Genomic DNA, 27,090 nt, shown 5'->3' on the forward strand with positions numbered 1-27,090 from the left:
GTGTTTTTTGGTCCATGGCTTCCTGATCTGAGGCCACTTCGGGTGGGACTGCTAGGAGTGAAGGCTGTTGGTCACATGACATTTTGAGTGGGAGGTTATCCAGGATAATCTGAGTGTAAGTCTCTAGGCAGCTAAAAATAGAAAAGGACTGAAGAGGAAGCTAGAAAGATGGCCCCAGGGGAAGATGGAGATGTTCCCAGGGGGGCGGAGAATGGGTGTGTTGTTGCCTGCACTTTACCTCGGGGCCTATGTGTAAGAAGTAGGGCAAGGCTTATAAAAATTTTTTAAAAAAAGGGTGAGTGACACAGGTACCCCCCTCCAATCCTTAAGGTGTGTGTGTGTGGGAGGGGGGAGTCTTGGTCCTGTCATCATGAGTAGCAAATGCCACCAACAATCTGAAAAGCTTGCGCATGAGTGTCCCCCTCGTCCACACCTCCAGCCCCTGCTCCCCTCCACACCCTGAGCACCAGACAGAACCTGCCCCAGGTCAGAGCCTGAGAACCATCAGAATGTGAGTCCCTGAGTGGGTGCCAGAGCTCGCTCGGCCTTTGTGGTGGTTTGTTATGGTGGCAGTAGGACCCAGCACCCCGTGAACAGCTTGTTCCTTTTTTTTGCAAACTTTGTACCGAGACCTGTTTGTTCAGAGTTGCTGAGCTGTCTCAGAGTTGTTGGCACAATGGATTCCAGTCCCCAAATATATCAGATGTTTCAGAAGAAGGAAAACTTGGCTGTTTAGACTTGAGGCTGGTCACAGGCAGGGGTGGGGAGCTGGAGGCTGAGTCCCTGCTTGCCCCATAGAGGGTTGGTTGTGTGCTTAGCACTGTGTTGCATGTTTTATTCACGTAGGATCCTCTATTCCCTTGCTTGTCCGAGAGGTGGAGGTGTCAGCCCTCACAGAAGAGGCACCACCTTTGGGAACCCTGTTATCTACTTCTCCCTAAAGGATGTTTAAAGGTGATTGGGTACTTGCCATCCATGTCCCTGTAGTGGCTGACTCCCGTCTTGAATCTGATGGGAACCCTGCCTGTTTTCTCTCCCCGATGCTTGAAATCATAGAGATCTTGAATTATCAGTAGCTCATGAGGTAGCAGTGTGAACTTGAATTGAATTGAGGAAAATTGAATTTTAAATCATTAAGATGCCTTTCCTAGAATGCACTCTGGGGAAGGGGTGTCCTCTCAGCCCCCTCCCCCATCATCCCCGGACCTCCCCAGGGGACCTGTCTCTTCAAACTAGAGTTAGGGTCAAGACCTTTGCAAACCAGCTGTCAAGCGGCCTGCATATGGAGCTTACGAATTCCTGAGTTGTTAGACATGGATCACCTCGATCCGCTTGATCCTGAAGAAGCAGTGGTTGTGAATTGGTTTGCATTGGAAAGGATGGAAGTTGTGGATTGGTGCTATCCTGGAGAGCCCATGGGGTGTGGTTTGAATCCCTAGGAATAATTTTTTTTTAAATTTTTAAAATTTTATTTATTTTACAAGGCTGTTCACAACTGGGTTTCAGTCATACAATGTTCCGACACCCATCCTTCGACCAGTGTACTTTCCCAGCACCAGTGTCCCCGGTTTCTCTCTTACCCCTCCAGGTCCCTCACCCCCGCCTGCCTCTATGGCAGGCACCTCTCCTCTTCTCTCTCTCTCTCTCTCTTTCTCCCTCATCATTTTAGGCATATGGTTTGCATTACAGATGCTGAAAGGTTATCATGAATATCCCTTTACCTGCTTTCAGCACTCAGTTCCTATCCAGAGTGTTAATTCCCAACTAATGTTGTCATAATGGACACTCCACTATCTTGTCCCTGGGAGTATTTGGGAGTGCTTTGGAGGGTGTCCTGGTGAATTGAGTCTGTGCTGTTAGCAGTATGTCCTGGTTGGGTTTGACCCTTCGGTGTCTGTGTAGATCACAGAACCCCAGTTTCGTGGCTGCAGGAGATTCCTTATTTACATGCATCAAGTGGAAGCTTATATTCATCACTCTGTTCCGCAGCTATTTACTTAGAACCTAGGGTGTCAAGGGCTGGAGTGATAGCACAGCAGTAGGACGTTTGCCTTGCACATGGCTGCCCAGCCGAGCCGGGTTCAATTCCTCCACCCCTCTTGGAGAGCTAGGCAAGCTACCGAGAGTATCTAGCCTGCACGGCAAAGCCTGGCAAGCCCTCGTGATGTATTCGATATGCCAAACACAGTAACAGAAGTCTCACAATGGAGAAATTACTGGGCCCGCTCGAGCAAATTGATGAATAATGGGAGGACAAGTTCTCTAGTACTAGGTTGTCAGGACCCACTGTTGCTTCCCGGGCACTAACAACTTATAAGAGAGATGGAACCTAGGCCAGAGGTTGTGGGCTGTTGTGTTAAAATGAAAGAGACTCTCCCAAAAGTATACTCCCAGAAATAAATGTCTTGCAATGAGGTATCTCTGGAAAAAAATTTCACAGTACGGGGTAGGGAAGGTTTGGAAATGCTCGCCTGTGAATATTACGGTAAACCAAGAAAGGTGCTTGATTTGGTGACTCCGGAAGTGATAAGGCCAGTGATGATGATGGTTTTGAGAACTTTATCTGTACCTGGCACAGAGGGAAATGCCCTCATGTGCTTTCTCATTACCTACAGTCCAGCAATGTGGATGTGCTGTCTTTTTCCCCCTCTTTTTCTCTTTATAGAAATTTAGGTAGTTTCTCACTTGATTTTTTTTTTTTTTATGGTGGGATTCCTCTCGGCTGTGCTTGGGGTCAAATGGAGCATGTGGTGCCAAGGATGAGGACTCTGTAAGTTTAAGGCAGATGCTCCCACATTTTAGCTGCCCCTCTGGCTTTATCCCACTAGATTTGGGGGTGACAAAATATTTGTCTTTTCATTTCAGGGGGCCTCTATTTACAATAAATTATTTTTTGGTTTTACAAATGAATGAGATTTCTGATGAACCTTGAAGGCATTAAACCAAATGAAATAAAGATGGAATAAAGATGAGGTACTTGGAGTAACAAGCTCATAGTGCCAGAAAGTAGTGGTGGGTGGGTGCCAGGGACAGACAGAATGGGTAAATGGAAGTGGCTGCTTCTGGGGTACTGAGTTCCGGTTTTGTAAGCAAAGAATTCTAGAGCTTGGTTGCACCACTCTGGGAATGAACTGAACGCTGCTGAGCTCTGACTTAGAGCAATTAGAAATGGCTGAGATGCTAAGTTCTGTTTTTGTTTGTTTTTTGTTGGTTTTTTTTTTTTTCTGTCTTGTTTTGGCATGCTACGTTTTATGTTGTGTGTTTTAATTCCAGTTTAAAAAAGAAAAAAAAAGCAAGACTGGAGAGACAGAGCAGGGTTCTTGTCTTGCATGCAGCTCACCCCATAGTCTGATCTCCCCACTCCTATTTATCATCTCTCGAACCCTGCTAGGAATGATTCCTGAGTTCTGCCAGGTTACTCCACCCTGCCAAATCTGTAAGTTGCTGCAAATATAATGTACTTTGGACTTCAAAAACTGTTCCTGTGTTCCCCTTTGATGCATTTGCAGCTGTCTCCAAAATTTGTTTTTTCAGGAGGTGGAGTGATAATCCATGAGTTAAGCTGTTTAGCTTATATATGGTCAACCCTGGTTCCATCCCCAGCACTGCATTTGCTCCCCTGAGCACTTAACCAAGCATAATTCTAAGTAACAGGCAGGGCTCTAGAATCCAAAGACATAACAAAACACTGTTGTTTTTCTTAAGAAAATGAAATTTTTCTTCCAGAAAGTGCTTATACTTGCCTTTTATTTTTATTTATTTATTTATTGCTTTTTTTGCTTTCTTGGGTGGGGAGTAACCTCTGAGCATCACACCCAGCGATGCTCAGGGGTTACTCCTGGTTCATGCACTCAGGAATTACTCCTGGCGGTGCTCAAGGGACCATATGGGATGCTGAAAATCGAACCCGGGTAGGCCGCATGCAAGGCAAACAAATGCCCTACCCGCTGTGCTATTGCTCCAGCCCCTTGCCTTTTTTTTTTTTTAAATAAGAGCCAGGGACCACATGGTGTGTGTGCGTGTGCATGTGCATGTGCATGCGTGTGTGTGTGTGTGTGTGTGTGTGTGTGTGTGTGTTTATGCATCTGGTGAGGGATCAATCTCAGCACCTTGCTCACATGGAGCAGATGTTCTACCCCTGAACTTATCTCCAGGTCTACTTGCTTTAACTGTTTACGCTATGGCAGTAGGTTTTTGGATTAAAAGTATAACAAGTTGACATTAAGTGGAGTAAGGTACTAGAAGGAAGGAACATTGGCAATACAGGGCTCGTGATAAGGTTCTAGGCCATCACCTTCGTTTTATAGACATAAAGGAGAGCGTTACATAACTAACAATTGAAAGTCCTCTTTAAAAAAAAATCTTTCTGTTTTAAAGACAATTATTTGGAAAGAAAACTTTTTTTTTCCCTTTAAAGTAGTAATTTGCAAAGGGAGGAAACATCCCAAGTTCTTGAAGAGGACCCTACAGAACTCATCTCAGTACGGGTCAGAGACAGCTTGGGTGAGGATTGAGTTTTTAAGTCCTTTCCATTGCCTGTGGTCTCTGTCTAGGAACTCTGCGCATTAATAGTTCAGTGCCTGCTCTGAAACTTCCTTTTTCCCAGCCGCGTCCTAGACTCCATTTGCTGCCTCACAAGGCACTTGGCCTTTGGACCTCAGGCCCTTCTCAGCATTTCACTGCGATAAACATCCTTGGTCCCCGTTGGGGCCAGAGAACACATGCATTGTGCCAGGCTGTCTTTCCACATTTATTTCTGAATGTATTCCCACTCTTTCCCTCATGCATAAAACTCTGCCCTGAAAACCCTGCCAAATACAGCATCATTACCATACTTCAACCATTGGCGGTCTGATAAGTGGTTTCTTTGATCACTATTAAGGTTTCTTACGATGTATGTTTATAATTCTCTTGTCAGGTAGAATCTTTAGGACCTTTGCTAATTTTTCTTTGGGGCTCTTTGCTTGAAGTTGGAGCCCTATGCTAATAGACATTTCACTCATTTGTTGCATTGTCTTTTTTTCCCTTTCTCATGCGTTTCTTATCTTTGAGAGCTTGGGAGGCCTGTACGCCCCTATTGACTCTATCCTCATGCCCACCCTTTGATTTTTTTTTTCTTGGATCAGATCAATAATGGGAGCCCAGAGGGTCAGCATCCCTGAGCTCCTGAATAGCATGGAGTCTTTGTGCTATTGATGTCTTTCTGCTTTTTTCACCTATAGTAGTTCAGTTAATTTACTCCTGGAGTTCTTCGACCCACCCCACCCTCCAGCTAGCCTCCTCATGCCTCTGCTGCCAGGAATGGTTGTGAGGGTCTGCTTGGGGAATGCTTAGCTTTTTCTTATGACTTTTACCAGTCAGTTTCCATCTGTTAGGAGCCTGCTTTTTTCCCTCTGGTATCTTTTACTTTTCGCCAAGGATTTATAGGCACTCCCTTGCCTCCATTTTTACGTTTTTTTTTTTCCTCTAAACTCAGTCAGGCAGACTGAGTTTATTTACAGTGGAGCCCTTGGTATAATTCGGCAAGTAAAATCCCATTGTGGGAAATTGTCAGGCTTAAGCCTATACTTTTCATGCAGAACTGATTGTTCCATGTTGACTAAAATGTCTGTTCACACTCTCTTGGTATTACTTTCTAACAAGCTATGATGCATGATATTCTAGAATAGTTCTCAAACTTTTTTTGGTTCAAGAATGCCTTTAAAATGAATGAGGAGGGTCGGGGCTACAGCCATAGCACAGCGGGTAGGGCATTTGCCTTACATATAGCCAACCTGGGTTTGATTCCCAGCATCCCATATGGTCCCCCGAGCACTGCCAGGAGTAATTCCTGAGAGCAGAGCCAGGAGTAGCCCCGGAGCATTGCCGAGTGTGACTCAAACAAAACAAACAAACAAATATGAATGAGGAGGGGCCAGAGTGATAGTACAGTGGGGTAGTGATAGTGATAGTACAGTGCTGGGCACACGGTTGACTGGGTTTAGTCCTTAGCATCCCATATGGCCCTCTGAGGCCATCAGGAGTAATTCCAGAGTGGAAGATAGAGCCAGGAATAACCCCCGAGAACTCCTGGGTGTGGCTCCCAATCAATCAGTAAATAAAATAAGTTGATGAAGGAGGAGACAGGGAGATAACTCAGAAGGTTGGCACATGTGCTTGCATGCACACACTGGGCCCTGAATTGGAGCTCTAGCACTGCAGGGTCCCAAGCACTGTTGATGAGTGTGAACCCAGCCTTTTTTGGTCTGGGCAGTTAATGTCAGCCCTGTACCACCTGGTCTTGCCAGGTGTGACCCCAGGAGGCCCTGAGCACCACGGGGGAAGCTGCCCTACAGTTATATTTTTGAGCATATGGATTTGATTGATCTATATTGTATTCGAAATCCAAACCAAAATTTAAATGTCAGGAATGCAGAAGTTCATGCTCAGAATGGGACTGGTGGAGGGATGGGTGTTCGATCATTGTATAACTAAAACCCAGGCACAAAAATTTGTAAGTCTACAACTGTACCTCATGGTGTTTCACTAATTAAAAATTTAAAAATAAATAAATAAAAATAGAGAAAAACAAACTAAAAAAAAAAAAGAAATAAGTCTTAGAGTAAGGAGGGTGGTGGCTACCATCCCACTCCCTGCAGTCTCTGGGAGACTCCTGATTCCTCACAGAGAGTGAAAGTGAAACTTTCTTGGAAGCCTGTGTTGACAGACCTGAGTCCTCCCTTGAAAACGTATCTCGTGGAGTTCAACCAGTATTTTGTATATCCTTGATATCAATCCCTTGTCAGATGTGTATTCGGCGAATATTCTTTCCCATTCTGTAGGCTGTCTTTGTATTTTGGTCACTGCTTCTTTGGAGGTACAGAAGCTTCTTAGTTTAAGATAGTCCCATTTATCTATCTCTGTTTTCACTTGCTCAGCCAGTGGCGTGTCATCTTTGAACATACCATTAGCCTCAATGTCATGGAGGGTTTTGCCAACTTTGTCTTCGTGGTATGACCGAGATCCAAGCACAAAAATTTGTAAATCTACAACTGTACCTCATGGTGTTTCACTAATAAAAAAGAAAAAAAAAAAAAAGAAAACTTATCTCACCTCCTGGTCGCTCTGTATCTTTGCTTGCTCTTTTCCACTCTGGAGAGGTTCGTGTTCTGGAACACGTATTTCTTCTTCTCCTCTTCTTTCACGTCTTTCTAAGCAAGTTTCGTTCACTAACAACTATTTTGTTTCACTGAAAAATAAAAACAACTAGTGTTGACCATGTAGGGCCTTTAAGATGACCTCAGGGCTGGGGGCTAGAGCAATAGCCCAGCGGGTAGGACACTTGCCTTACACGCCTTACACGCTGCTGACCCAGGTTCGATCCCCTGCATCCCATATGGTCCCCCAGGTCTTACCAAGAATAATTCCTGAGTGCAGAGCCTGGTGTGACCGGAAAACACCAAAAAAAAAAAATGAGCCAAGGGAACCCCAGGCATACACACACACACACACACACACACACACACACACACCTGGAAGAAACACAAAACATGATCTTAATGAACAAGACAGGAAGTCTGAGAGACCTTTTCTCAGCACTCATTGCCAGGGATGGGACCCATGGTTCCTACATATAGTATCGTATAGGCCACACTTGGGCAACTATCATGCTAAAGAACACTGGAGGGCTGAGGCCAGAAAATGACTTAGAGGGCTGAAAGTACTATATGCAGGAACCCTGGGTCCCATCCTGGGCACTGAGCGCTGACAAAAAAATCTCTTAGACTTCCTGTCTTGTTCATTAAGATCATGTTTTGTATTTCTCCCAGGGGTGTAAGTGTGTGTGTGTGTGCATGCGTGTACACATGTGTGTCTGCCTTAACTAGGTGTGTGTATATGTGTGTATGTATATGTGTGTACACATGTGCGTATCTACCTTACCGAGGTGTGTGTGTGTGTTTATGTGTGTGTGCATGTATAAGTACTTGTTTCCCTTCACTAAGGGTTTATGTGTGTGTGTGTGTGTGTGTATGCATGCACGTAGATGTGTGTCTGCCTTAACTAGGTGTGTGAGTGTGTGTGCGCATGCGCACGCATGTGTGTGCCTGCACGTATGTGTTATGTGTGGAGGTGGATCTGGCAGAATTGAAGTTAAGCCCTAAGGCAGCAGCTCTCCTGAAATGTGCAGAGAAATCCTGGCAGTTTCCTGTGACTCAGCAGAGTGTGTCCTAAGCAGGCCCCATCATGCCTTGTCCCTGCCCTTGCAGTAACCTATCTCTAAGTCACAGCCAGATTTTAGCTGGGATGTTGATTCCCTGCTGAGGGTGCTAGAGCAGTGGCCCCTAGAGGGCCCAGCCCGCCAGGCCGGGACCTACCCAGATTGTCTATGCTCCGTGGCCCTCCAGAGCCTCTGAATGGGCTGATTTTCCTGAACCTGCATGTGGTTTTGGTCTTAGGTCTGTGGTTTTCATCCCATCTCGAAGGAGGCCCCTTGCTTCTTGCCAGGGATGCCTGGAAGTTTGCTTGCCTGAAGCTGCTTCCAGGCAGGCCGCTTGCTCCCTGTTGTTGGTATCAATCCCTGATTGGGTTTTTTGGTTTTGTTTTTAGAATTCTGGGCCACACCTAGCGTTACTCCTGTTTCTGTGCTCAGGAATTACTCCTGGCAAGCTTGGGGGACAATATGGGATACCGGGGAGGATTGAGCCCTGATCGGCTGCATGCAAGGCAAACGCCCTACTTGCTGTACTATCGCCTACGCCCTAATCCCCAGTTGGCGGGACTGGTACTTTAGTGCCATTCCTTATTGAAAGTGAGGAACTGGAAACTTCTCTGGCTTGCAGGAAGCCTGTTGCAGAACAACCCCCCCCGAAGCCTGCATCCTTTCGGGGGCCCTGGTCTTCTGAAGTGGTGGTTGGCCTTGTTCAGCGACTCCCTGTAACTGTGCTCCTCTCTGTATCATCTGTAGATTTGCTGTGAGGAACCGCCACTGCTGTGCCTGACCTCCCCGGAAACGCCCGCCCGACTGCCCCCGACTCTGGCAGTGGGGCCCTCCATGGCAGTGGGCACCTCCCCGTGAAACTTGCCAAGCTGGACGCCACAGCTCCGCACCACGACGACACTTCGGCCAGCTCCGTGCCCCCTTGGGAGGCGTGCGACCATGCAGTCCTAGCCAGCAGCCCGGGCATCCCTGAGGAGCACTACATCAGTGAGGCTGTGGAAGATGCTCCCAGCGGCAGAGGGTACCGGGATGCCTGCACCATCACTGGTACGTATGCCATCCCTTGCTGGAGACCCAGGGCAGAAGTGAGGGCAGGGGGCTTTGTCAGCGAGCTCTGGGAACCGTCAGGATTCTCCGTGGACCCTCCTTCCCTGACATGCGTGAGATGAATTGGAGGAGTAGGGCTGCGGAACTAATAGGGAGGTGGAGGCACATGCCTAGCACACACGCCCGGCACCCCATGCCTCCCTGAGCACCACAGGGCATGTCTTGGAGGCCTCTGTGCATCACCTATGTGGGCCTGGAGCCATCCCCAGTGCCACCAGGTCCATTCCCATGGATGCCCGGTGGTCATGCCTTCCCCAGAGTAGGACCTCCCTCCCTTCCCAGTCAGCACAAAGCAGCATCCACTCCTCTGGGGCTGGAGTGCTTGTTTATCACTTTCTTTCTCGTATGTTCTCTTTTATTTTTAGGGGTTTGGGAGGGGGTGGGTTGCATCACATCTGGCAATGCTTGGAGACTACTCTTGGCTCTGTGCTCTGGAGAACATACGGTAGTGAGGAATAAATTAGGTCAGTCTCATGCAAGGCAAGTGCCTTAACCTCCTCAGGGACCACCAAGACCAGTGCTGGGAGCCAGCAATGAGAAGGTTTTGGGTGGAAATGGTGTAGGATGGAGTATAATTTTGGTTGACTCCAATTACCTTTGTGATGAAGTTTGCCCTGGCACTCTATCTCTCTCTCTCTTGCTCTCTCTGTCTCCGTCTCTGTCTCTGTCTCTGTCTCTGTCTCTCTCTCTCTCTCTTTCTCTCTCTGTATTTGTCTCACTCTCTCTGAGGGATTTTGGGACCACAGCTTGCAGTACCCAGGGGCTACCTGTGGTTTAATGCTCAGGGTACTGAGGATCAAATCCGGGCCTCCTGCATGCAGATGCTATGTGGCAGCAATTTTGAGCCATCTCTTCACTGCTTCCCCTTCTCACTTTGTCTGTATTATTCGATTTTGACCCTTTAGCTTGCAGCAGTGCCCTTTAAAACATGCAAACATGCACATTTGCTTCCAGTAATTTAAAACATGAAATTTGCAGGCACAGGAGATAGCCTGAGGGGGGCTGAACCGATGCTTCTTTGCATGCAGGAGGCCTGGGTTTGATCCCCAGCACCACACCACATGGTCCCCTGAGCACTGACAGATGCGCCTCCCCTCATCCTGGCCCCCCACTTTCCCCATCCTCCCCAAAAACCCAGTCAATTCAACAAAACAAAAAAACTTGGTCTGGAGCCGGTGAAGCATGACAGGAGTCTCCTGGGTACCGAGGGGCATAACGGTAGCCTGGGCGGGCTCAGTTCCTGTCCCCAAGTCCTGGCCTCTCTCTACTTCTGCACCCAGTATCTTGGTGCTGTGCTCCCCCAGCTCAGGACACCTCCAGCCTCTCTCTCCTCTACCATGTCCCCCCGCTGGCCCCTAGAGCTGTGTTTGGAGTGGACACCTGCTCTGATCTCTCTCTGGGCCCCCGGCCACACATGCAGCACCCGCTCTCTCCTGGTTGAAGGCAGCACAGTTTTCTGTGAGCCCAAGGACCCTGCAGCTGATGGCTTTGAGCCTAGGGGTCTGTCCTCAGCCTGCGTCTTAGTGGCTTTGTCCCCTGAAGGAGGAAGACGTTGGTCATCAACTTCCCCTTTCTCTGGAGTCGCAGCCTCTCCTTGGCTGTGGGGCCTCAGCTCTGGCTAGCTGCCCGCCCCCCACCCACCTCATGCCAGGGCCATAGGAGGCCCCAAGGCTGGGCTCCATGTACAGCTGTGCCCATGGTGGTCTCTCACTGGTCCCAGGTGTTTGCACGGGGCCCCTGACCAGCACTCCTGGGGATCACCATGACCTTTGAGTGTCCTTCTCAGCCCAGATTGCTGGGGTGTATGCCACCTCTCCCTTTACTGTGTCCAGAATTGGACTGCCCCTCCCCATGTGTACTGTCCCTCACCATCTGCTCCTGGCCTATTTGTTGTGGGGTGACTGCAGTCCTCCCCCTTCCTCCCTCCTCCCCGCCCAGCACTTCTGTGCCCTCGAGTCTCTGCCCAGTCACACATGGGACTTTATCAAACCAGATGGTTCAGCTTCTGGCCAAAATCCTTGGACTCTGGCCTCTGAGGGTCTAAGTCTGAGATGCCCTGCCTACATACAACTCCCTTTTCAGAAGAAAACAAAGGTCTCTCTCAGCACCTCCGTGGAAGTCCCCCCCCCCCCCCCCCGACTTAGGTCACAAATTGGAAGCACCTCCCACTGCACCTGGGGCTACTCCAACCCCACCTTGGTTCCAGGACACCCCCCATGGGGAGTTATTGCCCACTTTAGGAAATGCCGGTCTACGTGACAACACCTCCCTCTCCCGCCATGTCCCTTCCACACTGGACACACTCTTTCCCTGGTCAGTCCTTGGACAGGGGAGCCTCTTGCCTCCCTCGGAGCCTTGGTTCTTGCTGTCCCCCGCCCCTTTCCCTTTACCCCAGATGCCCTCAAGTTTCCCTTGCACTGCCTGTCTCCTAATGATGTCCCACCAGAGGTCTTTCGTTACCTCACGCTGCCCGAAGGTCGATTCGTTTCTTATTTATTTATTTTTAAATTTTTATTAGTGAAACACCATGAGGTACAGTTGTAGACTTACAAATTTTTGTGCTTGGGTTTCAGATATACAATGATCGAGTACCCATCCCTCCATCAGTGCCCATTCTCCACCACCAATGATCCCAGTATCCCTCCCAGACCCCCCAACCCCCCCTCCCCATCCCACCCTGCCTCTGTGGCAGCACATTCCCTTTTATTCTCTCTCTCTCCTTTTGGGTGCTGTGGTTTGCAAAAGAGGCATTGCGTGGCAATCATGTTCGGTCTATAGTCTACTTTCAGCATGCATCTCCCATCCTGGGTGGATCTTCCCAATACCCTTTATTTGATGCTCCCTTCTCTGTCTGAGCTGCCTTTCCCTTAGTGTGTGGCGCGTTCCTTTCTTTCTTTACCTTTTTTTTTTTTAATTTGGCAGCGGTTGGGGGACTGAAATTTAGGACCACATCTAGCAGCGCTCGGGCATACTCCTGGCTCTGCTCAGGGAATCCCTGCTGGTGATGCTCGGAGGACGCTGTGCAGTGGCAGGGATCAAACCTGGGTCTGCTCTGTACCAGTTAAGCGCCTTCACCCATACTCTCTCTCAGCCCCAGACTTAGCCATGACCATGCCTGTGTCTTGTCTGTTGAACTTACAGTCCTGCTCTGTCCCAGGATCTGGATTCTGTGGACCCCTGCCTCTCAGGGACAGAAATGCTGCTGAGTAAGCACTGGCTGGGTGAATAAGCTGCAGTCTAGTTTCTGCTTCATCCCAGGGCGGGGCGGGGGAGTAGCGGGTTGCCGCCCACTTTTACAGGGAATGAAGCTCCTTTTTCCCTCCAGAAAGGTCTGGCCCTTTGCCTCCAAGACCTGAGCAATGAGCTGACTCCCAGGCCTGGTGCTCTGCACCACCCCAGGATCACTGTCCAGAGGAAGGAGTGGAAATCGGGCACCCTTGTCAGTGCAATGAGAAGTGAGAAGTGTGAGCACAGGAAGAACATCCGAGTGGGGTGGGGGCAGGGTGTCCAGCTTCACAAGGTGGGGAGAGGTGGGGAGAACTGGAGGACCTCATGGAGGCGACATTGCCCAGGGACTTTTCAGTTGCCCAACTTGTGACTCAGGTGCCATCTTCACTGAGATCCTGGAAGCACCCTGTTCAAGCAGTTTCACTTTCTCTGTTGTTAACCGTGACAACCTAGGACAAGGAGATGGCAGAAGGCATGCTGAAGCCTCAGCCTTCTTCTTTTTAATTTTAATTTTTTGGGGGGATGGGGGATGAGCAGTGCTCAGGATTTTCTCCTGGCTCTGTGCTCAGGATCCCTTCTGGAGGACTCAGGGGGACCATATGCAGAGCGGGGGTCGAACACGGGTTGGCCACATGCAAGGCAAACACCTTACCTGCTGTACTATTGCTCCGGCCCCAATAGCCTTCGAAGACGTAGTAACAGGGGTCTCTGCTGGGAGGTGTGTCTGAGGCACCATCGACCTCCTAGAAGCAGCTCCCGACCTCCTAGAAGCAGCTCGGTGTTGGCTCTTGGGAGGCGAACACAGACCGGGTCATCACACATGTGGGAGGCGGTGTGGCCAGACAGGACAGATGGGGTCCTGGTGGAAGTCTCGGCGGGCTTCTGAGAGGGAGAGTCAGAAAGACAGCATGCTGCGGGGTGGGGGTGGAGGGTGACCTGGAGTCTCCCCAGCAACACGCTTTGCCAGCACAGTCCGGGGAGGTGGCCTGGCGTCCAGCCCTGCAAACGCGTACTCCCTCCGCCCCCGGCTCTGACCGGCCAGGAAAGGGAGAAACAGCAGAGCTTTGTTCTCGGTGAATTTTCTGCAAAGCCAAGTTGCCCCTCGTGGAGCCCAGCCAAGGCAAGCTGGACTCCCGCGGCTCTCACCCCCTACCCCCCAGTTGAGGGTATCACATTTTTGGGGTGCGTCATCTTCTGTTTCGAGTGGTTTAACCAGATGATCCGATAGGGTGCTCGGGCTGCCTGCGGTGACGTAAGCCATTGTGCTTCCCGGGCAGCTCCAAGTCTGAGGATTTGCCCCAGCAAGCAAAGTTAGCGAGGAGCCTGAGGGTGCGGGTGGCTTTGCGGGCGGAGCGGCAGTGGCCCTGGCCCTCCTGGACAGTCTCCTTTCCCTCCGCATTGCTTTTGGGGTGATCGCTGCAGCACATGGCATGGGTGTTCCAGTTCAGGCAGCCCTCGGGGGCCCAGCCCCTGCCAGGACTTCGGCAGGGCAACTCCTGCGGTAAGTGATTTCCCCCACCTTCAGGTCAGCTCCTTGTTTTCTACGTGGTGTCAGAGAGGAGAGTCGTGCACCAGAGACGTTGTTTTCCTTCTGCTCTGTGCTGCTGGGCTGGTTGACCCCAGACTCGTGGCAGGGACGTTGCAGCTGGAATCCTGGACAGGCAGAGCAGAGGGGCGAGGGACCTGAATGACGGCCCACCCCTGGGCTAGTCATACAGGCTCAGAGGAAGCAAGTGATGCTTTTGTAAGCCACAGGTACGAGTTGGGTGCTGTGCTAGCAAAACCCACCACCTCTCTGCACCAGTTTGCCAATAACTCCATGGCCAGGTCCTGTTCTCGCTGGATCCTGTGTCTTTATCCAGGGTCCTCGCCTGACCCCGTGTCTGGATTTACAAAGGGCATTCCCCACCCCCACCCCCGCTCTTTTGGTTAACAAGAGCTGGGGGCAGGGGGGAGTGTGGAGTTAGTGTGTTTCATTTGTAGTTTCAGGGATCGAACCCTAGGCTTCCCATGGGGAAGGTCTGTGCTCTACCGCTGGGCCACATCCCCGACCCCTGGGCAAGGAAGTTTTCTGGAGATAAAGCTCCGGGTCAGACCACATTTTTGTCCCTCTTTTCTGCCCGCTTTCCTTTTCTTTGCTAGAAGCGCCTGGCCCTGCACGTCCCATCCACACCCCGGTGAGAGAGCGCTTGCTAAGCAAACTGTTCTGTCCTGGCTTGTCTCCTCTGCTTCCTCGAAGCTGACTCGAGGCGGACCGGGTGACCCCATCTGGTGTCGGTCCTGTACTGTCTGGGCCACTGAGCAGGAGATTCCGGAGAGGTGGGGGCACTTCCTGTTCCGCTGCTGTCCTGGGAGGTCTCCTGTAGGACATGGAGTCTTAGATGTGAGGAGTGTTGCAGAGGCTGACTGTGCGAATTTGCTTGCTTATATGTGCGAGAGTGTGCATGTGAGCGTGCGTGCGTGTGTGCATGCATACATGAGTGTGTGTGTGCATGTGTGTGTGTGTGTGTGCGTGTGTGTGTTGGTGATTCAAGTGTCTTTGGGGGACCTGGGGAGATAGCTCCAAAGGCTGGCTGGAGCACAAACCTTGCATGTCAGTCCCTGACACTGCATGGGCCCCTTTAGCACCACTTGGTATATCCCTGGTTGTCCCCAGGATCGGTGCCCCTCACAGTTGGACAGAGAGTCCTTCATCCACAGAAAGTGGTTTTGCACTTGCATAATCATTCTGCCCAACTTAACACCTATTTCAGACGTTAGTTCAGGTTGTGTCCACCAGGAGACTGCTCTGGCCTCTGTACAGGGAAGTCGGCAGAAAATTGAGCGTATAGCTGGGGCCCCTGTGAGAACCTCTTCGAGCTTGCTAACAGAAATCCTGATTGTGAAGACTGAGCCCTTGATACTTGTTCCTTTCTGGTTGTTCCTTTCCACCAGCCATCAGAGCTTAATCATCCTCTGAAATCCCCAGATAAAATATTATGGACGTCTTGTTAATTTCTGTTAATTAAGTTTAAGGTCTTGCTGATAAATTCCGATCTAGCGTAAAATGTTAATGTCTTTTCCCATGAAAAATGTATCATCTAAGTAATACTTGACTAAGTAAAACAGCAAAGGCTGAACCTGACAAAATGTGAATTATAATCTTGGGCATTACGATGACTTAGAATTCATTTCCGGTGCTCTCTGTGGAATTCTTGGTTTGGCAGTTGATCTGTTTTTGCGATTGTAAGGCAGAAGGGGTGCTTTTATGTGCTGATTTTTACAGCTACATTTGATAATTAGCCAAGTCATTACCTGTCCTTTAAACATATTGTGGAGGGACCAGAGGGATATAGTACAGCAGGTAGGATGCTCGCATCACTGGGTGTGGCCCCCAAACAAAAACAAAATCGATATAAAGTGCTGTAGGTGAAGGGTGGGGGCTGGACTCCAATTGCTTTTGATTGCCCCCATTAGTTGGTGGGTGGGTGGAATATTAATCACGTGGGGGGTGGGTTGGATGACAGTTGTAGGAGGGTGTGAAAGGTGTCAATAAAATTGTTACCAGGTGGTTCCAGGGTTGGTTTCAGGTGTAGGGGATATATTAGATTTCATCCTGAATTTGAAACTTGTTTTTAAGGAATCTAATGTATGCCGTACTTATCTCTGCCACTTCAAGCTGTATTTTAGGAAGCTGGCAAGTGGTAGACAATTGAGGAGGGCTCAGACTAGAGAGTGAGTCAAGGGGCCTTGCTGGGGTTTCAGAGCATTGGTCCCCCACCAGGGAGAGGCTCCGTGATGGTGTTCAGGACTGGGAAATGTCCGGCCCATGGGCTGTACTCAGCTGTATTCAACCCGTGGAATCTTATGGCCCAGACCATGATGGGACAGACACACTGTGGCTCATCGACCTGTATCATGTAGCCTGAGGATGGTGTTATAAATGTCCGAAGGGCCATTGTCAGAGGAGAGTTTCCCCACCTGCCTTGGCTGCTGGGTTTTTTCACCATAAATTTCCAGTCACCTGATTTGCATGTGTCACATAAGTGAGCATCACATTATCAGCTCTGTCACTTGGTCAAGGCGGTCACTCTCTGTCCAGGTCCACCAAACCAGGATGTAGGAGCAACTGCTGGCTGAGGGGGTGAGCCCTAGGTCTCTGCCCTCAGCACCCTGTTCTTTCCACTCACTGGAGTCTGGTGAACGGATGTTCCAGGGACTCACATTAAGTGGGCTCTGGGTGTCCTGACAATAGGTCCAGGCCTTGCAGGTGGGGCTAGATGTCCACTGGGCACAGGTGGCTCATAGTTATCTATGGGACTTGCGCTCCCATGGGGAACTTTCTCTTGGGGAACTGCCCACATGGTGCTCAGAGAGGTGGGAGGCCATCCATCATGATTTTGTGGGCAACTGGGCCAATAGTTCAGTGTTCCAGCCTGAAGATGTGATGCTGCTTAGACCTTGAAGTGCCACAGGTCACTCAGCCACACCCGGGAGGTTTTCAGGGATATACCTGGTGGCACGCATTCTACCACTGAGCCCCATCCGTGGTCCCACACTTCTGTCTTTTAAATGTTCCATAAGTGATCAGGCTGGAGCAATAGCCCAGCGGGTAGGGCATTTGCCTTGCACGCTCGCCAACCCTGGTTCGATTCCCAGCAACCCTGAGCACCGCCAGGGGTAATTCCTGAGCGCAGAGCCAGGAGTAACCCCTGTGCATCGCCGAGTGTGACCCAAAAAGCAAAATAAATAAATAAATATTCCATAAGTGATTTTGGCGGCGGGGGTCGGGGGTGGGGGGGAGGGTCACTAGCAGGTCTCGCTTGCCCTTGGTGTTTCTGTATATTTTATACCAACTTATCTGTGTGCAGAACAGACAGAAATGTATGAAGAGTTTGCCATAAGGAGTTGGCACACACAATGTTGCACACACATCCTGGGACCCGCAGCCAACTCTCTGGAGGTGCTGGAGAACCAGTGGGGAGGCTCCATCCACAGAGCAGCCGGCTTGCAAGTTGGGAGGAGACAGTGTTTGGGTGCGAGTCCAAGGCAGAGAACAGCTGATAGCCGTGCCCAGGTGGTCAGGGGGGGAGAGGTGTCCTCTCTCAGGAAGGGGAAGCATCAGCCCTTTCATTCTTCTCACATCTTCAACTGATGGGATCAGGTCCACGCAACAGAGGTAGGGCAGTGCGTTCCTCGGACCACTGACTCATGGTCTAGTCTTCATTAGAGGGATGCTCAGGGGCACTTTCCCCAGCTCTCTAGGCACTCAGCGGCTCACCAGATGGACCCATAGTTAACCACTGCCCATTCTCTCAGGGCCAAGAGGTCTTTCTGTACCTCGCGGGCTTCCACACGCCACCCAGACTTACTATGCCCTTAGCAAAGCCCAGGCCTGTCCTACTGGCCCTGGGCCTGGGGTTGAGCCCCAACAGTGCTGCTGTCTGACCCAGCGGAGGTTCACCTCCTTCATTGTGCACTGCTTTTCTTGAATGAATTCATCTAGTAATTTAATTCAAATGAAAACAATAATATGTGCAAGTGGTAAAATGTGAGATGGTGCCCAAACAGGTCAAGGTGGAGTGATTCTGCCTTTATCCTTCCAACTTCCTCAGATCTGCCCAGGAAGTCCTGATGGACAGGGAGTTCTTGGCAAAACACAAATAGGACCCAGCCGTGTTTCCAGATCTGCATTTTATTTATTTATTTATTTATGACTTTTTTTGGGGGGTCACCCCCGACACAATGCTCAGGGGTTACTCCTGACTTTGCACTCAGGAATTACTCCTGGTAGTGTTTGGGGGACCATATGGGATGCCAGGGATCGAACCTGGGTTGGCTGCGTGCAAGACAGCCTTCTCCACTGTACTATCGCTCCAGCCCCATGTATCTGCATTTAAGAAACGGTCACTGGTGATGGTTTCATCAGGACACATGGCATATTGTCTCAGTCTTTAAAACAGCCACTGTTGAAGAGAGTTCAAAAGGCTGGCGTGCACCCCACACAGGAGGCCCGACTTTGATCCCCAGCACTGTGGGAACTCTCCAACACCCCCAGGAGAGAGCCCCAAGCACAGATCTGGGAGTAGCCCACACATTTTGGGTGTTCCCCTTTCAAATAACAACAATAAAACAGCTCTGGGTTGTCCCAGTGCCTGATTATGTCATTGTCATCTTTTATTTCAGCGAGCAGTTCTCAGGTGCAGTGTTCCTTAATATAGCAACCTTTTTTGTCAATCCCCCCTTTGTTAGTCTGAAATGAATAAATCACCCATTTTTTTCCCCTAAATGCATAATTTTAAAAGAATCGACTTAATGCCTTTCTGGAATGAAAAGCAGAGACAAAAGCAGCATGACCTGGATTTCACATCTCTCTGCGTGACCGTATTGATGGTGATGATCCTTGGAGAGCACTTACTGTGTTCTCGATAGTGTCCTAAGGGCCCTTTATGTCTGAACTTGAATTCTCGCTTATTGGTTATCCACTGCTGGGTGACAGACTCCCGCAGGCCCTAATCACTTATGCCACGTTCCTAGTCACACACATACTGTGGGTCTGGAAGTCAGGAAAGGCTTGGCATAGTGGCTCTGGCGTGGGATCTTTCATGGGACTAAAGTCAAGATGGGAAGGAGCCACGTGGAAGAGACCCTGTACTGTCACTGTCCTCCTATTGTTCATCGATTTACTTGAGCGGGCCCAGTAACGTCTCCATTTTTTTTTTTTGAGACTTGCTGTTACTGTGTTTGGCATATCGAATACGTCACGGGTAGCTTGCCAGGCTCTGCTGTGAGGGTGAGATACTCTCCGTAGCTTGCCGGGCTCTCCGAGAGGGGCGGAGGAATCAAACCTGGCTCGGTCGGGCTGACTGCGCTCAAGGCAAACACCCTACCGCTGTATTATCGCTCCGGCCCTCCCCCATGTTTTAAGGAAAAGAATCCAGACACAGATCAGCACATAGGAAGTGTCCAGAAGAAGTTTTCTTTTTCAGAGGAGGGTGGTGGTGAAAACACTCTAATATTCATGTTGGTTGCATGACTCGGTGGCTCTGTGGACACATACGGACTTGTCCTTTGAAGGGTGAATTTTTGGTTATGTATCTTGTTTCTGTCCAAAGCTTGTTTGGGGCTGGAGCATTGTGTCTGGGATGGTTGGCTCACATGCCTGGCAGCTGGGGCTCTTGGCTGCTCGAACTCTCCCTAGGACCCCAGTGAGCCCTGAGGAAACCATGGCAATGGGCCTCCCACAGTGCGAGCCACGCCCTTTCCACCTGGGAACTCTGTGTGTGGTTACCCTAGCTCACATTGCATGGGATGCTCCCTTCCCTCTCTGCCGGACTTGTTGGGGGCAGCCATGGTTCAGCGTGGGTGGTACCACACAAGACTGGCAAGGGTTCTTGGGGCCCATCTGCTGACTGGCATCCGTGCCACTGGTCAGTTCCAGGAAGTCCATCTTTCATTTTCATAGTTTTTGGTTTTGGGGTCATACTTGGCTGTGCTCAGGGCTTACTCCTGACTCTGTGCTCAGGGATCACTCCCAATGAGACTTGGAGGACCATATTGAGTGCCAGAGATCAAACCTGGGTCAGCCACCAGCAAGGCAGGTGCCCTACCCACTGTACTATCTCTCCGGCCTTTGAGAAGTACGTTTTTACCATGATTTCCATCAAGGGAAGGAGGGTAGAGGGAACATGAGATTTGGAGCACTCACCTCCAACCTGGAAGTGGTGGAGTCAGGGTGTGGCGCCACGCAGTTCGCCTTAGGGATTGTCTCTTAGCCTCTGTTCGGTTTTCCCAGATTTGACTCTGATCTGCAGCAAAATCAATGTCTTTACCTCCTGCCCAGTACACTGACAGAGCCCCCAAAGAGAAATTCCGCCCAATCCCCTCACCCTAATTACTTATCACTTGTAAGTCACTGGGGTATTTTCTATTCTACTTATCTTTTGTTTTGTTTGTTCTGCTTTGTTTGGGGGCCACTTGTAGTGCGTGGGGGTGACTCTCAACCCAGTGCTCGGGGCCCATGCCATGCAGACAGCTCCACCCCAGCCGTCCCAGATACAAAGCATGCATGTAGCCTTTTGAACGCTCCCTCTGCTCTCTGTTCCAGTTCTTTCAGAAAACAGATGTTCATTGTGCTTCACCAAATTGTTTTCCTGCTTCCCTGTAGCTTGAAAAGTTTCACATTGCCGTGTTTTGTCCCTGTAGAGTGTGAAGGCTGGAAACTCGGCCACCTCCCCAGGTTGGATTCCCCAAAGCCCCATCAGTTCCCCAGAGATAACACTGAAAAAGGGACCAACATCAAATAGGCAGGCAGTTTCCTGTCTGAACCTGGAGATTTCCCACTCAGATCAGGTTCCAGCCCTATACTGTCCTTCCTCTAGGGCGTACTGTTTCTTGTGTTGTTTTTGAAAATATTCTGTGTGTGTGTGTGTGTGTGTGCGTGTGCGCGTGCACACACGCGCATGCTTCTTGACTCTTTAAGCTTATTATTTTTTTAATAATAGGGGACATACGTGACAATGGCGCACGTGGTTCTCTGCTTACTTTCTCTGCTCAGTTTGTAGTGAGCAGGCCTGTATTGGTTGCATATTGTCCATGGCGTGCAGAAGCCATGATTGATTTAATTCATCCCCTTTGCACACCCCCTATGTGTCTATAGGGTGGTAGTAGTTTGCAAGTATGGATGGGGCTGCAGGAGACACTGACGGATAAGCCAGGTGCTGACGGAGCTCGTGAGAATTCCTAGAGTGACTCTTCAGCTTCTGCGGCTGTTGCCAGAGAGATTGTACCTTTTGTTCGATTCTGATGGTGTGGTAGTGTCTGAGCCTACACCCCACGCAACCCAGGCAGAAGCAGATATTTTGTTCTTAGTTTGCGGAACTGTAGAAAAGAGCAAGGCAGGTGTCCCGGGGTCCTGGTCTGCATGGCTGAACATCTTTGACTGTTTTCTAGAGGAATTTTCAGGGTTTTTTTTTTTTTTTTGGTTTTGTTTTGTTTTTACCTCTCTGACCTTTTTTGTGCATCCTTTATTTCTTTCTTTTTGTGAGTGGATTTAGCTTCACAATTCCAAATAAAGTAATTATTATTTATGCTTGATGTACCAGCTGTGAGTCTTCCCCGCCTGCCCTGGGCCGTTGTGAGGACTTAATGAGTGGATGTCTGTAGCGTGCATGTGCCGTGGGCATGTGGGAAGGGGCCCCTCAGTTTCCAGTTATGTTTGCCTGCCTGCTCGTCTGTCTGTCTGTCATCAGTGATCCCTCTCTTTGCTATCGGTGCTCCAGCTGTCTGTACCTGACCTGGAGGAAAGCCTGGATTCTTTGGTCAGTTGGAGGGCAGGGGTCCAGGACTCGGGGCTGGTTGTTGCCCCTGGCTCTTCAGTCAGCCCTTTGATGAGTCCTTCTCTCCTCTGTCTTGTCCCTGAGCCTGGTGCCCCTGGCCCTGTCCACAGGTAGCCTGGACTTCTGCCTTACTCTCCTAATACTCTGCCTCTGAGAACTGTTTCGCCGTTTATGCACCCAGGACCCTTCTCTCTCGGCCTTCCTGGGTGTGTTTGCTTCCTGACCTCACCCCACCCCTTAGCCACCAGCTGGCTACCTTGTGAGAGGCCCTGCCATGGCGGGGGATTTTGGAGGATCCTGGGACAAGAAGAGACAGTGGTGAAGAGTGTGACTGTTGTGCTGGCTGGCCTCGGGCTGGGGCGGGGGGGGGGGGGGGTGGGGGGGCTGCAGGTGAAGGACACCTTGCATCATTCAGTATTGGCTTCAAAAATGCTTGAATTGTTGAGTGTCGCACATCATATATGTCCCTTAAGTCCACTTCTGGTATTAGATAATGACGTTTTTGGCGCGCACGCGCGCGCGCGCGTGTGTGTGTGTGTGTGTGTGTGTGTGTGTGTGTGTGTGTGTGTTTGTGTAGGAGGAATTCCTCTTTTTGCTTTTTGCTGTGACTTCAGGGAAGCTCAGTTGTCTTAGATGTCCCCTGTGCAGTGCAGTGCCAAGTCCTGCCTTCCTCCTTTTAATAAATTGCATGGCCTGTTCTCCTTCTTTCGTGTGCTGTTGAGCCCTTGTCAGTCATGCACAGATTTTAAGGGGTGATTAATGAGCGTCGGTCCCCTGTGCTTTTTTCCTGTCACCACTGCCCAGCCCCTGTGTTTCAGCCCCAGAGGACTCTGTCAGTGTCGCTGGGGAGAGGATACGGCTTCCCGGGGCTTCGGACCTGAGCATGTTGGCTCTGTGTTGTAATGATGGGGGCCATGCCTTTACTTGGGGTCCTGGACCCTGTCCTGGGGGAGCTGGGAGTGGGGAGTTGGGGGAGGCCAGTGGCACACAGCCTCAGACATACAAGGGCTGAGCCACATCCCCGGCCCCCAGCATGTTGTCTTTGGAGCAGAGGCATCTGGGTGTGACTCTCTCCCATGCTGTTGGCCGCTGACTCGTGTTTCCGGTCTCTGCACTGGGCCCGGCAGTGAGTGCTTTAGGGCGGTGGTCGGAACGCTGCGTGCTCGGTCACACTCAGCGTCCGAGACCGTGCTGTGTAGAAGGGGCCGTGAGTTGGATTCTCTCTTATCTATGACTCAGCTCCATTCCGGAAAGCCGCCCCCGAGTCCAGCCCACCTCAAGCCCTTCTCGTGCGGCCCTCGTCCATCGCCCTTGTTCACCACCGCCTGTTTGCTCACTGCGTTTGAATTCTACAGTGAGGAGCCGCGTTTTGGGCAGACCAAGCCCCCCTCTAGAAACATGTCCCACTGCTGACTTCTATACAGATATGTATTTCACACACACACACACACACACACACACAGACAGACATATATAGTGTTACATTCTAGCCATATATATGTATCTGCATGCATTTATCTATAAAGGTATGTTTATCTACATTGATGATGCAGATATGCAAATTATATAAATGTATATACAACATGGTCACTCTCTATTTTGTGACTCGAGGCTTTAACTTTCCTAGACAGACCCCTGTCCTGGAATACGGGAGGAGCACACACCTGCCTGTGGGGTCCCTTTGGGGAATGGGTCCCCTGGGGAAGCCTGTGAGATCTGGCTCCTGCAGTGCTGACTTGTGATGTCTCCGTCCTGGGAGCAGGGGCTGTTCCGATTCTGGAGGCTGCCCCGGAAGTGAGTCTTGTTTTCTTTCCCCTCTTCCTTGTTTCTTTGGCTCCTTTCCTCTCCCTCCCTGGCCCCTCTTCCTCTCCTCTCACTGCCTTTTTTCCTTCCCTCTCCCTGCCTCCCATATCCCTACAGCCCCCGTCCTCCTCCCCCTTTTCTTCTTAACCTGTTCCTCCTCTGCTTCTCATTGGAGAAACAGCCTTCCATCTTTCTTCTTTTGGTTTGGGGGCCTGGTGGTGCACATGGGCTAGCTTCGACTCTGTGCCCAGGAAGGAGTGAGCTCCCTATCCGGTGCTCAGGGGACCCGATGTGGTTCTGGGGATCGAAACAGGGTCTAGTCGAAGCAGCCACATGCAAGGCAAGTGCTATACCTCCTGTGCTGTCTCTCTGGCCTGGGAAACAACTTTCTGTTTGTTTGCTTTTGGTTTGGGGGCCACACACAGCAGTGCTCAAGGTTTACTCCTGGTCTCTATGCTCAGGGATCGCCCCTAGTGGGGTTTGGGGGACTGTATATAGTGCCAGGGCTTGAATCTGGGTCAGCTGCGTGCAAGGCAAGTGCTCTGCCCACTATACTAATTCCCCAGCAACCCCCCCCCCCCCCCGAAACAATTTGTGTACGGGCAAAACCTTTCACACCCTAGGTGACTTAGCTGGCGGAAACTTGACAGCTTTGTCCTCTTCCGTGGGCACTGTTAGCCCCAGACCACAGCCTGCAGGCCTGGCTGGCCAGGGCCCCCAGTGCCCCCGGGCTGTGGAGGCAGTGGGCCGGACACTGTAAACTGCCCTCCCTGGTGTGCTGAGTACTAGGCTCTCTCTTAGGTGGTCTGAGCCACAGCCTGGAACAATAATGAGCTTCATGCTGCTCATCTGGGGGACACGGCGGGGGTTAGCTAGCAGCTCCGACAGGCACTGGAGCTCAGGGAGGAGGGCGAGTATGGAAGTGGACAAGGGATGTCACCTCCAGGGGTCCCCTTGTATGTGACCTTTGTGGCAGTGCCAACAAGATCAGCTGGAGAGAGGGAGAAATGGAGTGGAGGCCTGAGTGGGGCTTCTGGAAGGTTGGATGTGGGCACTGCCCTGCCCTCTGGGAGAGAGTGAAGGGGCAGGAACGGGAGTGCCCACCCTCGTGTCACTGCAGACAGCTCTGGACTTCCAAGCGGGCACCCTGGCTCCATGTCGTTGTGGCTTCATTTCTCCCCGTGCCCGTGGGGTCTGGGTGGTGCGAAGAAACGGGAAGAGACCAGTCTGAGTTTGACGAGGGGCCAAGAGGTCTTGTGGCTTCTGCACTGCCCCTTTGGCCCTGACCCAGAGGGCACGGGAGGCAGCACCACCTAGTGGTCTGGAGGAGCCGTGGCAGCAGGAGTGCCGGTGTTAACTGGATCACTGAGCCAGCCTGCTTGCTGAATGTGATTGATGGAGAAGGAAAAGACAGTGAGTGGAGGAGGGGTGAGAGGGGGGTGGAGAAAAGACAGATGAGAAGCAACAGGGGTCGAGGGGCAAGGGATACATCATCAGTGATGTTAAGGAATGATAGAGCTAAGTGTGAACGACACTGAAATCATGAGACCCAAAGTTAAATAAACAAACTTAACAAGGTGCCTGTGGAGACACCCCAGCATCCCATGTGGTCCCCTGAGCACCACCAGGAGTAAGTCCTGAGTGCAAAGCCAGGAGTAACCCCTGTGCATCGCCGGGTGTGACCCAAAAAGCAAATAAATAAATTTGATGTGTTATCAGTAGATGCTTGGCTGTGTACCTATTTCCTAAGTCTGGGGCTATGTAAGACAAATGTCCCAGGTGAGGAGGAGCTGAGTTTAAGAAGCCCTGCTCTGCTTGTGTTGTGGAGGACAAAAGAAGACTCCTGTGTTGTGGTTGTTGTCATTGGCATCCCTTCCCCCCCCTCCCCCCCCCCCCCCCCCCCACACAACCCACAACCACTTTTATCCTTCTCCTCACCCTTAGCTCTTTGGTGAAGTTAATTGCAGAGGTCCTTTCTACCGGGGCTGTGAGAACTCCCTGTGGCCACATGGTTCTTGCTTAGGAGGCAGCAATGCTGGGGGTAGTGTCAGTCTCAGATCACTAGCTTCAGTGCTCTTGTAGCATTTGTGGCTTTAAGTGTATTACGGATGGCTGTAGAAATGCCGGGTCTACACCACATCCACATCCAGGGGCTTCCTCCACGGTGACTCCTTGCTAATGGTCGCAGGTCCCGCCTCCCTGGGACTGTCGATGAGGAGCTGGGCTAGGTGATCTCTCTAGTGCCCAGGCCCTTCTCTTGACTAAGAACGGGCACTTGAGAGGACAAACACCACTACACAAGCACTTGCCAAACTTGTCAGACAGTCATGAAGAGACGTTTTGCTAGTGGATCCGGGTGCAAGTGAACTGAGGCAGGGCGTGGGGAAAGGGGTATGTGTGGGCACAGAGAGCAGCCTGGAGCCCAGAAGATTTGCTGGTGACAGGGCAGCCTCATGGGGCTCTCAGGAAGCCTTCCTCGGGACCTCTCATCATCCCTGACGGCTCTGGAGCCTGGATGGGGCAGGTGGGAGGGGAAGGGGACTGAAGGCTTTTCTCAAAACTCATTTAGGATCGCAGGTTGGTGAATGGTCACCACCCCCGTCTGCCATGTGATGGAAGAAGGGACCTGGACTGTACTGGACCCTCGGGGATGAGAAAGCTGCTTTGTGAAGACAGGCAGGGGGCTAGATTTCCCTGTGGGCTTTAGAAGGACAACCTGTCAGGTCAGTCTCTATAAGGATGTCAGTGTAACACTAAGAAGCACTAAGAAATACTAAAAACACTAAAAAATAACACCAAGAAATTCTTAATTTGGGAAGTCAAACAAAGATTCCGAAGGCCTGGGGTGAACCCAGTAATACCCCACCCATTCAGCATTGTTAAGCTGTAAATAGTTTATCTTGCAATTGTTGACACAGACAGAACTTATTGTTGTGTGTGGTTTGTTGTTGTGTTTTTTTTTTTCTTTCTTTTTTTTTTTTTTTTTTGGTGGTGGTGGTGGGGGAAGGTTAGGCCACACTCCACAGAACTCAGAGGCTATTCCTGATTCTGTGCTCTGGAGTGATCCCTTGATCATGCTCAGGGACCCTGTGTGGTACCAAGGATTTGCACAGAGTCAGCTGTGTGTAAAGCAAGTGTTTTATTATCGCTACTGTCTCTTGTAAAATTCCTCAGCATGAAAGCGCATTTTGCTTCTTGCCCCATTTTCCAGAGAAATGTCTGTGGGAGGCATCAGGAACTCCTTGGGCCTGTGGAATACAACTCACTGCTTTGGGGGGGGGGGGGTCAGGGGTTTCTTTCCCGAACAGTGTCTATCTTTCAGATGCCCCGCCCAGTGGGGTGCCCAGCACCTGTGTTCACAGCCTCTCCTAGGCCCAAGCCACACAGGCTTAATTCTTCCTCCCAGAGGTGTATAGCATATTCATAGGCTTGTGCCAT

The 27,090-nt window shown here is 50.6% G+C and overlaps 1 protein-coding gene across 4 annotated transcripts in view; it reads left to right on the top strand.

Annotated features, from left to right (window-relative positions):
• TRAK1 (trafficking kinesin protein 1) overlaps nt 1–27,090 on the top strand; it is a 307,958-nt gene that overhangs the window by 174,830 nt on the left and 106,038 nt on the right. For 3 of the 4 annotated variants that reach the window (XM_056128952.1, XM_056128955.1, XM_056128956.1), the window contains exon 1: nt 8,959–9,244. The exons of the other annotated variant lie outside the window; for it this stretch is intronic. The gene's annotated coding sequence lies outside the window, so the exon portion shown is untranslated. Of the gene's footprint in view, nt 1–8,958; nt 9,245–27,090 lie in introns of those variants that run through there. 4 annotated transcript variants of the gene reach the window in all.

The sequence above is a fragment of the Sorex fumeus genome, unplaced genomic scaffold, assembly GCF_029834395.1.
Source record: "Sorex fumeus unplaced genomic scaffold, SorFum_2.1 ptg000072l, whole genome shotgun sequence".
NCBI classification, from domain to species: domain Eukaryota; kingdom Metazoa; phylum Chordata; class Mammalia; order Eulipotyphla; family Soricidae; genus Sorex; species Sorex fumeus.